Genomic DNA, 15,285 nt, shown 5'->3' on the forward strand with positions numbered 1-15,285 from the left:
AAAGATTCGGATATCCGGATACCCGAATTTGAAGCGTCACATTTATTCGTAATCCGGATAAATATATATATTTATATATTAGGGCTTCAAGATTTGTTCGGATTTGACGCTATCCGGATATTCGTTTATCCGGATTACGAATAAATAAATGTGACGCTTCAAATTCGGATTATCCGGATATCCGAATCTTTTAAGATACCCGAATAATAAAAGTATCGAATCTGGATCTGTATTTCGAATTCAAATCTGGATTCGTAACAAATTTAGATTCGAAATCGAATTTAAGTTTGTAGCAGATTTGGATTTGAATTTGGATCTAAATTCGATAACTAAATATGAGAAAAAGTTTTACAGCTAAAAGGGTGTAGCTTAAATATAATAAATAAAATAAAATGCATTTTTCAATAGATTTATGTTATTTTAAAATTATAATAAAATAAAATACATTGCGGATGTATTTTATTCGAATTTAGATCCGGATCCAAATAATTCGGATATCCGGATTACCCGAATAATCGAAATAATCCGGTTTTGAGATTCGAATTGGAACCGATCTCAGACATCCGAATATCTGGATATCCGAATACTTATAAGCCCTAATATATATATATAATTTCAAAGAGTGCCCGTTTTTTAATTTCAAAAAATCGCCCGTTTCTTGGGCCCTCGATTTTGGAACTGAACTTTGTATCAGTCCCAAAATCGAGGATCCAAAAAACAGGCGAAAAAACTTCTTTTTTGGGTCACTCTTTATACATCCAGTCTGAACGTTGTGTACCTGTGTTGTACTTTAGCTCTCTCACATTTGACAAACATATTTATTGTTAGTAAAAATGGCAGAGTAAATTCTGATTTTTTTTGTACTCGTCTGATTCCAAGAAGAGGGGCCCCTCTTGCCCCTCCCCCTCCTTTTTTTGTACAACAATATATACATAATACGATACGAATCTAAATATCACAGATATTTATTCATTATTGAAGGATCCACAGTAAAAAATTATCCAATCTTATAAATTACGTTACTTGAACTATATACACTAATAATTATTATAGATTTTTCTGTGCAACTTTCAATGCGCAATGAAAATTCAGAAATTTATAGTTTAAACTCAGAGTTGCATTTTGTTATTGATTACCGATTACACGATTACAGGTAATGTTAATCGTAAGATTGATTACACTACAATTACATTTATAATAATCAGTAATCGTCCAGTGATTACAAGTAATCTCAACAGATTCCCGATTACAGTAATTGTAATTGTAATCTTATACGATTAGACTCACAATTACTAAAGCTATTATCAGACGTGTAAAAAAGATAAAAATAAAAGATGTAACAATGTGTCAAATAATATTTCTTTCCAATTGTTTCAACTCAACAATCAACTTTATAGTAATTAACATTTAACATAATGTTTCAAAAAATATTTAATTTATATCAATTTTATAACATGTATTTAACTTTTTTTTTCACTGTGAGAAAAAAGGGGTAAAAATCAACTACAAATTACTTAAACAATTTCTGTAATTTTAATTACAAAGTAATCGATTATTTTGGTAATCATGATTATCAAAAAGTAATCAATTACTCTATAATTAAGATTACAGGAATTGCTTAAGTAATAATTAATTATCAAAAATAATTGAAATTACGCCCAGTTCTGCCTAAACTTACATAAATTTTCAGAATTATAATGATTAAAAGCTAAAAATACTTGAGTGACTTTACCTAATTTAAAAATTATAATCATAATTCAAATTTATTATTAATTGTACAACTCTTTACAAAATGTGAGATTTATTAATAATTATAAATAAAGTTGTAATTCAAATGTGTCCTACGTTATGAATTTTTATATTGCATCTTAACTAATGCACTTGACTTTCTATATAATTACATTTACTTCAATAAACGACATTCAATAATCTGACGTAGGATTCGAGATTGTTGACAAAAAAAAACACATGTAATTTCGCATTATGACAATCCGTCAGGCGTGTAAGAGAATTTATTCTTCTGATTTATGTAATTCGCTTTTACAAATATATTTTTTTTACTCTTCATCTCCGACACATTCCTAAAATAGAACTCTTGTCTCTCGTTGCAGATATATATAGATATACGCGGGCGAAACGGGTAATTGCAGCGAATATTCACGACACGTGTCGAATGCAAACATTTCGCGTAAATGGCGCAAACCGATCGAACGGGACGCGGCGATGCAAACGTGTAGCGCAAACGTGCGGTGCGATAACGTAGGCGGCTCGGTTCGTACGTCATTCTATTCAACACCGTTTCCTCGTCATAAATAGATGAGCCCGATTAATCACCAGGGGGGCAAGTCCGGGGGCTCGTCTTATTAGACGCTTGAAAAATCAATATTTTTCTTGCGATTGGTATTTATATCCTGATCAGTTATATCGCGATTACGTCTACCTGTGTGAGAAAGGTGATATGTCCAACAATCGCTACCATATAGAAGCCGTTGAATTTCTTATGCATTGCGCAACATTTAACATTAAAGTATTAAACACGAATATGCAATGTGACAGTGTCTACGGTTTTCATCGAAAAACTAGTTTTTAATCTCAGGATTTTTACGGAAACTAGATTTTTCTGTAAATTTTAGTTATCTCGACAGAAACTCATTTTAATTATATCCATTAATTAATCAGTGTAAAATAAAATAGGTCGTACATCACATCGCGTGTGTATTTATTTCTTAATGTTAAAAAAAAATGTTTTGTTTAAATTAAAGTATTTAATATTGATTTAGAATTTCGATGGAATTGTGACAAAGAATATCACACGGAAAGAACGATTTTGTTGAAAAGTCTAAAAATTTTGCAAAAAACAGATCTGAAAATAATTTTTTGTTGAAGTCATCAAAATAATTTGATGGAATGCTAAAACTGATAAGCATTGCTATAAAACGTTTTTATATTCTAGCAATCACTATGACTTTCGCACAAAATTATTTGGATTATTGAACAAAAATTATTTTCAGCTCTGGATTCAGCAAAATTATTCTTTCCGTGTGCAGTCTTATCAATAATGGAACAATTTCAAAAGATTTGTAAATTACACAGAAGGCAAATTTCAATATGACGAATGTATGATAATCTGAATGGATTAAAAATGCACTGCACGCTATCGGATGTCCGTGGGCGCTGCGGCTGGCTGCTTCCGGAAGCTCTCTTATCGTCAGCCCTTTGTTTTCTACACTTTAATTCACCGAAATCGTACAATAATCAGCGACCGCGCCACTGGCGTTAATGACACTACACAGATTACGCTTATCGAATCGTACGGTCATGCTACGAGGAAGAAGAAAAATACACGTAGTCGTATCGCATCATCCATTCAGACTTCTGATCGAGTTAGATAAATGAAATTATATACGCGCAATATATAAATGTATTTTTATATGAACAAATTCTATAAATACAAAAAGGATAAGAATTATTCAGTGACGCTATATAAGCTACTTCACAGAATTTGCAATCGCATAATTGTAATGAAAACCTTTTAATAAATTTAAGATTAATATTTCTAAAGCATGATTAATATTAATAAATAATAAAATATTATTCTTGTAAAAAAAATATCAAGATGTTACATTTTTCAAAATTATTGATTGCCATTTTTCTTAACAGATCAAAATTTTGATAAGTTTTCTTGAAGCGAACGAATAATGTTTTAAATAATTTTTTTACTAAAAAAAATAAATTCTTTGAAATAATTATAGTTAGAATTTAATTCAAAATATAATCATTTCAAAGAATTTATTTTTTTAGTAAAAAAATTATTTAAAAAATAATTCGTTCCCAAGAAAACTTACCAAAATTTTGATCTGTTATAAAAAATGGCAGTCAACAATTTCGAAAAATAAGTCTATTATAATTCTATCGTATTTGTCTAGATTCGATCGCAGTGTAGGATTTACATTTTAACAATATTTTCTCTCTGGACTACTATTGATAAATCGAACAAGCGGAATCAGTATTATTTTGCTCATTTGAATTAACCATGTCGCTGCGCAAATTAACATTTGGTCTGAGATCACGCTCTTTGATCACATAATTCCGACGGCGTAATTTTGACTAATATTTTGTAAAAATACGTCGAACGATATTATCAAAACCGTCATTATCGAAAAATTAACGCCAAACTCCGCGACGTGAGTAACACACGAAAATCGCAAATGTTGAAATGTATGCGAAATGTAAAAGAAATATCATTCTGGAAAGTGTAATTTTCTATAAAACCAATTTCTATAAATTTTCAAAAAAAAGTATGCTATATAAATATACTTAACAGAGATAATGTATTCGTATGTTTATAGTGTATAAAATTACAAAGTCAAATTTTTATAAAGGAAAAAACATGAAATACGTGATGAGGGACGTGAGATACTCGTTTTTTGATGCGCAGAAAATACGATTAAATTTTATGAGTTCTTTATATTTGTATATTGAAATGTATTTTTCAGAAGACAAATTATAGGGCTCCAATTCTGAAGTAAAATGTATCAAAAATTTTTACATTTCTCGGAAAGAGAAAATCGCTTAAATTACCTACCTAGTTTATCTAATACTCTTTTCTACCTCACATTCGAAATTAAACATATGTAGGTATATCACATTTGAGAAACGTAATTCCAGTATGACACCCTTGCTCTGTAGACAGGTAGTTTCCTTTTCTAAAAGTCATAGGTAGGTTTCATGATAACGAGCAATTCTTCTAATAAAACGAAAAGAAAAGGTCACCACGCTCCCTCACGACGAATTTTTTACACGTAATATTATGCATTCCCGCGCTTTTGACGAGCGTGTTCCTTCCCGTGGATCTAATTCGATCGAGTGAATTCTTTTTTTTTTCAGTCGACGGCTAAAAAAAAAACAATCTTCCAATCACGTGCCGTCTTCCAAAAATAGTAAGCAAGGTCACGCTAAGCGGGTTTCCTCTCGCCTACCACAAACCTTGCCGCTCGCCCTAAAACTATCGATCAGGCTGGATAGCGTTAAACACATTGACCGAACGGAACGTAACATCTCATGCATATGTATTGTTATGTAAAAGTGACGATCGGAAAATTGTCGATTTTATTCAAGCTGTTCAGAACAGTGATCACGCGCGTCAAGAGCAAACAGAAATGTTCGCAAAAGCATCGAATATAAAAAAAAACCTCCAGTGTCTTGATACTTCATCTTTTACTATCTTTACGATTTTACGGAAAACTAACAATAACACATTACATTTGCTTACTTATTGAACTTCGCAGCAATTGAGAATAACTAAAATTAAGTGAACCTTTTCACTTTTGTAGTTTGATAAAAAAATGACGGTAAAAAAAACATTTTTTGGCCAAAGAAATATTTTCGCGTGCAAGAGAATATTCTTCTTTTGAGATAGTAAATTAATCCCCTCGCCCCCCTCCCTACCCAATGTGGTATAATATATGTGTCTTACGTAGCGACGTATTTTTATAATTTGTGCAAAAGATGATGCAGCAAGTCAGGCGACTCTAATACATTCAGAGTCTCTCAGTTGCTTCCAACTATTTATAGCAGATCGCTCGATATGATGTACTAACTTTATTTTTAGCTGCTTACCTAGCTACAGCCCTTTCACCCCTTGATATCAACATCACCATCGTGACAGCCGGGCACGCGAAAACTATTGGCACTTACCTGAAAATAAAAAGTAAATCTTTTAAAATTAATATGCTTAAAAAAAATACAGCCTGAGTAAACATGTTTATATATATATTACCATAAATCGATTAATCTGTATTGGAATTATTTTCGTTTATGAGGCAAATTCCAGGAAATAATATCGATATTCAATATTGGCCATTGATTATTAAATAGTTAAATTATTAAATAATATTGATTATAAAATAAAAATAGATTTTAAAAAATTAAGAAACGTTGTGAATATTTATGAATAATTCAGTCGATACAAAAAAAGTATAGTTGTGGCTAATTCTTAAGTACCTATTCTTAATTCGTAAGTGTCAAATTTTTTTACCGAAAACAAAAAGTATTGATTTGCATAAAAAATATATATTTACATATTTCTTGCGGTTCATACAAATTATTTTTATTAAATATTAATAGTCATTACTGTAAATATCAATTCAAATTTCAGTTTTTTACAAATTAACAAACGTTACATATTTTTGTAATAAAAACGTTTTCATTATTGGAAAAAAATATCAGTCATCATCGATAAGAGATATTTATATATTTGCAGTATCAAAATGTTAACTCATCGTAATTGTTACTTTCATTTTCAGATTTTCTGATTAAAATTATACCGTCTTCGACAGGAAACGCAAGCCGCAATGAGACCCGGTAGGCTCACGTGGAAAACCAGATGCAAGGATCCCATCGAGCTGTCTCGATCTCAGCATGAGGTCGTCCAGAGCGTATAAATACGCGTCTTTAAAAAGCCGACCATTCTGCTTTTAAAAAAACCGCGCATCTCGTCGTCGACGACATCTCGTCGTAGACGAATCGCTATTGGAATAGCTCGTGTTTCTACTGAGTGTCACTTTAACTCGTGTGGAATGAATGAAAAAAAACATATATATATGTTTTTTTATTCATTACACAATTTACATACAAAAGACATAACAAATTTTCGATACGCTATTGCTGTCACAAACCAAAATAGAAAAATTTTTTAAATACTTAACGAAAAAATCCATACTCTTTATTTAGCATTTTATGTATATTTCATATTATAACATTTGTAAGTATAATTCTCTCTTTTTCTTTGTAAAAAATAAAAAATATCTACAATATTTCAAGGCAATCATTTCAACACAATTGAACGAAAAATACATCTTAATATTTATTTTCATTGATTTTTATATGTGATTCGTGTTACATACTTTTAATGCAATCTTCTAAAATTATTTTTAAGACAATTTTAAAAAGAAATCTATTCTCTCTCTCTCTCTCTCTCTCTCTCTCTCTCTCTCTCTCAATACTATATCTTTTCTTTAAATAGAGTTATGCAAAATTCCGCTCAGATTGGCAAAATTGATTATTATGCAGAGTACTATAACGGGATGAAGAAATAGCATATATTGCTTGAAGAACGGTTAGACGGGTACTCTTTAGTAATAATACAACGGACGCATGTGTGTACTTGTACGAAAATAGTGACCGAATCGTTCGAAAATACCGCCCGCTAAAAATATGGACAAAAATAAACGTCCACACGTGTAAAAACACGCATTAATATTCACCGCTCGTCCGACGACGAGCCGACATTTTCATGCCACTGTATAGTAAAAAAGAACGGAGTATAAGCGCGGGTGGTAGACAAAGACAGATATATGTAAGTTGACGAAGGAAAGGAGAAAAGAGAGATAGTTTAAAAATCTAACGGCGGCGGGTGGGCGAAGAGAGAACGAGGCGTGAGAAGTAAGGAAAAGTGATGCAGTGAGCTTTGTTCGTGGATCTTTAAACAAATTTTCTTTCATCGCGCCGATACTCGCTGTATCTTGAACTACGAAAATAACGTCTCGAACGTGTCCTAAATTCTTCGAGCTGTTTCCTGAGAGAGAAAGGGGGGGGGAGGGAAGGGGAGAGAGAGAGCGCGCGTGCGTGTAATGTTTTAAATTTCAATACATGTAAATATACCTATTTTACGATAATATTAAAAGCATTATCATTTGTTAAAACTTTGTTTCTATAATAATTGATGTACAGTCTGTTCCACAAGAGCGTACGGTCTGTTTCTCTTGAGAAAGAAAAGATTTTTGAAAAATAATTATATGATTTTGAAGTATATTATATACGCTTCGATGCATTTAACACATCTAGTTCCCTCTGTTGTCGATTAAGGCTTGGAAATATTGAGGCATTTTTACAAGGTTTTTTTTTGTAAAAAGTCTCGGAAACTCTATAGATCATATGACTTCCAAATCGAACGTAATTGATACAATAATTTCTTCACAGTGAAGACACGCTTTTTCTTCATCTAGATTTTTATAGCAATCCATACATTTTCAATCGCGTTAACATGAAGAGATTGTGAAAATCAGTGTTTTGCAAAAATGCCATTTTATGTACCCTGTTTTTATTGTGTTTTATCCAGTTATAACACAATAACTAAACCGTACTGAAATCTAACTTTCAATGCATTTTAGCCTAATGTATTGCAAATATCAACATATAAAAATTTTGCTTATACGACATCTATTAACATAATTATGAACCGTACGCTCTTGTGGAACAGACTATAAGAATCTAATTACTGCAGAAAAAAATCAATCTGTAGAAATTAATGCATTATCGAGGAATAATCGAGTGCAAATGATACATACATTGAATTCTCCCTCATTACAAAAAAAGTATCAAACCTTAAAAAATACATTACTCAATATTAACGAACTCTCGAAATTGTCAAATAGAATAAGAACAAGAGGGTTAGGTTATAAAGACTTTATACACCTTACTTACCGCGCCGAAAACTCTCGTTAGCCTCTTGTTCCTATTCTATTTGATAAAAATATATATTTTATTTGTTTTTTATAATTATGTTAATAAAAAAAATTTGAATTCTAACCAGTCGGTACAATTTCTCAGATATTCGTGTTTTATTAGCATTATTAATAATACTGCTTTTAATTATAAAACACGTAAAGTAGAAAGAATAAATTCAATTTTCTTTTACGTTCGAAGCACGTAAAATATGAAAAAGAACGCTTAATGTTTGTTTATGAAATAAAAGAATAGAGAATGAGAGAAAGGGGAAAGAAGGGAAAGAAAAAGGGAGGTTTTGAAATATAATTGCGATCGCGCGTTTCAATTATTAGTATAATATTGCTTTTAATTATAAAGCATGTAAAGTAAAAAGGATGAACTCAATTTTCTTTCAAGTACTTTCTGTAAAAATAATTGTTGAAGAACTAGCGAAAAAAATCGCGCGAAATTTGCATTTAATACTAGTATAGTTTCATCACAATCAATCTTTTATTATCGACTGCAAAATACTGTTGTACGAAAGCCCGAACTTGACAGAAAAATTGCCTGGTGAGAGACAGCAGCCTGGCGCCATCGTATGAGTCGGCGCTCACGCGCCGTTTTTCGACTTACGCAGAGATACGACGAAAAAGACAGCACAATACGATGAGAAGAAGAGTGACCGGCGCAATCGTGATGTTGCTAGGGGAAACCCCGAGATTCGCGCCTGTTATCCATAATCGCGCAAAACGTCCTAGAGCATCATCCCCGCATTAGAATTCGCAGAATATAATATCCTGATATTATTAACAGATTATTAAGGACAGATGCAGAAGAAATAAACAAAGAGTATCACTGAATTACAATGTACAATACCGCGTATATACTCGATATAATTCACGAATCGATTCCTTGATACAACTTTATTCATAAGTATAAAGCATCCACATTTATTGAATTTTTCTTAAAAAAGTAATAAAAATCAAAGAAAGACTAACAAAATATTTAAATTATTGTAAAAATAATTTATTATTTTCGTTCAATATAACTATTTTTTTAATTTATTTTCGCTAGGTAGAACGTTTATGTAAATTTGTGAGAATACTTTATATGGTACTTATAGCCAAGGTTGTATTTCATCAAAAATAAAGAACATTAAAATAATAATATATATATGATATCCTTATTAAACATAAAATATGTTAAAATCATTAACGTATATTATATTCTTATCATTTGCGTTAACATATAAAAAATTAGAAGTTTATGTTGTTACATTGCACAATATTTTATATACAATAACTTTTTATAAGCATAAACGTTAATATTTTCAAACTGGAATTCTGGAAAACTTTAATTTTATTTGTCTGTTTGTTTTTACGGATGATGAGTGATTAACCTTAATTGACACACAGACGCATAATTATTAATAAAAGTAAAAAAAAAGAGGAATTGGCTATGTCGGGAAACTGAAGTTTAATTACGTTATATTGTGCACCAATTTCAAATAATTTCATTAAACTGAAACAAATTTTATTATCAATAAATCTTTATCTCACATTGCAGTTGCCTCATATTGTTACTTCGATACATTTCGACATATGAGGTGGTAATAAACAAATTAATTTTAAAAAGAAATCTTTTGAAATAATTTCATCATTTGCTTCAATGATAAAAAAAATTTAAATGAACGGAAGACGTCATCTTCTCTTGGCCTCTCGCGCATTCACAATCAGTGGCCGTCAGCGCCGCCGTCATCGTCATCGTAGGTTAACAGGTAGGGACCCGTTCCGCGCCACTCCTGTCGTTCGATCCGCCAACCAGGGTGGTGCGGGCGGGGAGGGAAGGTGAGGAGAGCCCGGACTATTTATAGCTTCATAGGTCTTTCGTGGGAGGATCGAGTGGGACGAGGCTACGCGACAACCGGCGGGCGATGGTGGCGGGCAGGGAGATGGAAACGTGTCAGGGGTGGCGTTTGCGGGGTCCAAGGGAGATGGCAGTAAGGATCCTGAGAGAGGGAACGAGGGAGAGAAGTGCAGAAGAGAGAGGGTAAAGTGAGGAGAAAGAGGGAGGACACGGCGGGAGGTGGTGAAGATAAAGGCAGAGAGAAAGTAAGAGAGAGACAGAGAAACAACGCTATAAATAGAACCGGCACTCAGCCCGTGGACTCTTCTAGGGTGACCTTTGCTCGAGAAAGAGGGCAGAGAAAGAGGGAGAAGGAGAAAGAGACGCAACGTCGACTTCCACAATGCTATTAGGCTAGGTTATTGGTTCACCCTCGTCTCTCTGTCTTTCTCTCTCTCTCTCTCTCTCTCTCTCTCTCTCTCTCTTTCTTTCTTTCTCTCTCTCTGCCTCCCTCCTGGGTTAGGCGCCACCGGCCGTGAATCTGGGTTATGTTTACTACCCCCTTTTCACCCCCCTTGTTAGCTTGCATCGGAGGTCGCGCGCACGACGGCCACTTTCCTTCGCGCGAGAATGTTGCCACGACACGCAAGAATCGCGATCTCCCGCGTTGCATATGTCGTGTATATGCTTCACATTTCCACTTTTCAGCGATAAAAGTCGATGGTGGAGAAGGTTGACTACGGTTAAAATGTTCTTGAAAATTTCTCTCGAAAATTCACTAATATTGCATCTCTGAATAATAATCCTTGAATCAAGTAGCTCGCAATACATATTTTTGCAATTATGTTTTGTAATTATACATACAGGATGTCCCGAAATTCGCGAATTAAAATATCATAGCAAGAAAGTCTTCCAAAAATTGAGTAAAAAAGTTATTTGTAAGTTTTTAATTTAAGCAGTAGTTTTTGAGATATAAAAGTTGAAATTTAGCCAATTATAGATTACGATTAAACGGAAACATGTCCGTGAACGTCGATAGTGTTAGTGGTCGCGCACTTTACACGAGTACTAATCTTATAATTGGCTAAATTTAAACCCTTGTATCTTAAAAACTATATTGCTTAAAATAAAAATTTACAAACAACTTTTTTACTTAATTTTTCGAAAACTTTCTTGCCATGATCTTTTGATTCGCGAATTTCGGGACACCCTGATACAGGGTGTATTTTAAATAACGTCCGCTAATTATATTATTATTATTATTGTATAGTGTTATTTTTTTGTACAAAAAACTGAGTCGAAAAGTCCTAAGTCATTTTTTTCTACAATACTAAATATAAATAAAGCTATCACTATTACAGTATGTATATGTATACTGTACACGCACGCACACATATATACATACATATATATATATAATTAAATATTGGACGAAAATATTTCTAAATAGCGCTCACTAATATAGCGTTATTCCTTATAAAAATTGAGTTGAAAAGTTCTGAACTATTTTTCTCTACAATGCTCGATGAAGCAATAATTATGGCAGTAGTAATTTTTTCATTGAGTATAGAAAAAAATCGTTCAAGGCTTTTCGACTTTTATACAATAAGGTTTTATATAAGGAATAACATTATATAATTAGTGGGTGGTATTCAAGATACATCCTGTATATATGAATAAAATCATACAAATTATTTTTAAAATATACATTCCGAATTAATTCTTCAATTCTTAATTTAAAGAGCTGCCTCGTATAATTTTTTCGTCTAGAATTGTATCCTTATTTTATCTTATTAAGAATTAATCTTATCTTATTAAGAAGGAACGCACTACAAATTATTTTTTCAGAAAACTACGAAGAATAACAGATGTATTAACAGATATCAGAGTACTAGAGAGAGAAAAAATTAATTTGAAATAGAAATCGTCTCTTCACATGATCATGAAACGTCAAGTTCAATACGCAAAGACTACTTCATTGCAAATGAAACAAAAACGACTGGAAAACGAGAATAAATGCAAAAATAAAGCACCGTGTCGAAAAAGAAACATCGACGGAACGAACTTTGATTACCGATCTTTCCACCACGAAAGGAACGATCGCTTTGATCAGTGGCCGGGAGCACCAAAGTAAATACACGATATAATATGCCGAGATCAAAGTAGCCATTGCTGTTGACGAGAGCAAAAGTCTAATCAGATTAAGCCGAAATCATATGTCATAATTCAAAAAAGCCATTTCCACCATTGACAGTTCGATGTATTTTATGATTTGTGATACATTTAATGGCCATAACTTCGAATTTTACCAAATATTTATGTTGCCATCGCAGCTTATATTTCCACACTCTGTTTTGCAGTACAATAGAAGTCCATGTCGTATTTAAACAAATTCTCGCGAATCGAGTAACGCGTACCGAGAAATGGAACAATTTATCTTAATTAACCTTTCGCGACACGATCATATGATTTTGATACGGTTTGCATATCAAATAAATATATAACAGAAAAGACTAAATTAAATAAGGAGAGCAGATTAAAATTAAAAATTCCCATGCGGCAACAGCCTAATTTTTCTGTTGTAATTTGACGAGAAATTTGTCTGGATTTAATTATCTAATTTTCTGAGATTTTTAAAAATCTAATTTAATATAATTAATTTTCTACTAAAAAAAAATTGATTAAGTCACTCACGTTGAACCTTTTAATATTGGCCGTATTGTGAGATTAATCAAGAACGTGTATTGTTGGCCGTATACTTATACGTGACGAAATGGAAATCATCGTGTGCGATAACGACTATATTTGTATCGAGTAACCTGTCAGTCGCAAAGTTTTGGCCGAGCACGTTGAACGCAGAATTGAGAGGGATAGTAATTTGCGTGCCAAACGTTCGCGCGAATAACATTGGAGAGTCTTACCTCTCGACAGACGTAGACGCGTTTAGAGCACCAATTGGGATTTTAATTTCGTCGTAAGAAGAATCGCTTGTCCACTACAAATAGGCACGTATTAATAACTCATACCTCGTGCTAAATGTAGCCGCTTGATAACCAAGCTCTCGAGATAACATTGTACACAGTCTTTATGCGAGAAAACTCGGCTGGCCATATTTAGCAATAAACGTGAGGTACAGGTATATATAAATTGCAGTTTAACAAATCTGAAAAATATATTTAACAAGTTTCAATAGAAAATTCATATTTGAAAAAATACGACATCGTTCTCTAAATTATGTTCAATAAATTGAATTGAAATAGTGAACAGATATATGAATAAAAAAAATAGTGAATAGATATATGAGTAAAATTTTTATATATTAATATTTGCAATATATTGGACTAAAATGCTTTGAAAGTTAGATTTCAGTTCGGTTTAGTTATTATGTTATAACTGGATAAAACATAATAAATACAGGGTACATAAAATGGCATTTTTTACAAAACACTGATTTTCACAATCTCTTTATGTTAACGCGATTGAAAATGTACGGATTACTATAAAAAGCTAGATAAAGAAAAAGCGTGTCTTCACTCTGAAGAAATTTTTGAATTTTGAAGAAATTTATCAATTTCATTCGATTTGGAAGTCATGATCTGGAGACTTTTACAAAAAACCTTGTAAAAATGCCTCGATATTTCCAAGCCTTAATCGACAATGGAGGAAACTAGATGACGTATTAAAATATAAATGCATCGAAGCGTATATAATATACTTCAAAATCATATAATTATTTTTCAAAAATCTTTTCTTTCTCAAGAGAAACACGCTCTTGTGCCACTGACTGTATATATATACACACACAGACACGATACAAATTACAAATACAACAAAATATAATGATACATTAATAAAAATTTTCTTTAAATAAAAATAGTTAAATAATAAATGTTAAAGCGTTAAGTTCTTCTCTTAAGAAAAATTCGACTTTTGAATTATAAAATTTGTGACTGGGCTACAAGTCCCTTCCGTGGAGGCCACACCTCGTATACCTACGTATTTATCACCGCGTAAAAGAGTAATAAATTTCCGGCCACCATTGCGTTCAAATATCTCATGGCTTAAAAGTCTTTTACTGCTGTCCCGATAAGAGTTAAATTTATTGAAACGGCCCGCTTGGATAAGATTTAGAGGTACGCGATTTTGCTACGAATTGCATTAAATGAGCGACGAAAGAGAAGGGGTGAGAGGGGAGGACGATTTTTATTTGTCATCGTAGCGAATCGAGAGCATTTTATGCGAACGGCGATGAAAAATGCAAGCAAAGAGCAACGCGGGATGAGTAATCGATGACAACATTGGTCGGTGCAGCAACGGCCGCGCGGACGAAAATAGAAACGTTCATGTACGCGATCGATCGGCGTGTTTTTCAGGCTGCGCTTTCGCCATGAATTCAAATTTTCACGAGCGAACGTCTAGCGATAACTCTTAATGTCACGAGCAATCGGGGATAATTTTCGCAAATATACATGTATTTACTCGCACGGCTCGCATAACAGCTCTATACGGGATAGCTGCAAAATTATAGCGGCGGACCGCGGTGATTATTTACAATACATTTTTTTTCCGATTCGGCTCTTTTTGTTACTTTACCGTCGATCGGAGTCATCGTTTGTGATAAATTTTATTCCGCTTAAATCTATCTACATGCAATAAATTTCGAGGCGGAACTGCGAGCCTCTTTTTGTTGCCAATCGCATGCAAAACGGGAACTTTCCTCAATCTCGAGTCGCGATGTCCTCGCGCGAAAGAAATTCCTTTAATATATGAAGAATTCTCGCGCGAAGGATTCCGATGCGCGCGGGATAAGTACACTGCAAATCCAAGTATGTATGTCTAAATTTTTACACATTTTATCTGTGTTTTACACAGTTAAATGCATATTTTTTTACACACTTACACATGTTATTGTAAAATTAAGCGTGTAAAAGTATGCATTTAACTGTGTAAAAC

The 15,285-nt window shown here is 32.8% G+C and overlaps 1 protein-coding gene across 1 annotated transcript in view; it reads right to left on the reverse strand.

Moving 5' to 3' along the window:
* The window catches only part of LOC105457976 (histone deacetylase 4), a 147,851-nt gene that overhangs the window by 88,187 nt on the left and 44,379 nt on the right, over positions 1-15,285 (reverse strand). The gene's annotated exons all lie outside the window — the stretch shown is intronic.

The sequence above is a fragment of the Wasmannia auropunctata genome, unplaced genomic scaffold (assembly GCF_000956235.1).
Source record: "Wasmannia auropunctata unplaced genomic scaffold, wasmannia.A_1.0 LD334844.1, whole genome shotgun sequence".
Taxonomy (NCBI): domain Eukaryota; kingdom Metazoa; phylum Arthropoda; class Insecta; order Hymenoptera; family Formicidae; genus Wasmannia; species Wasmannia auropunctata.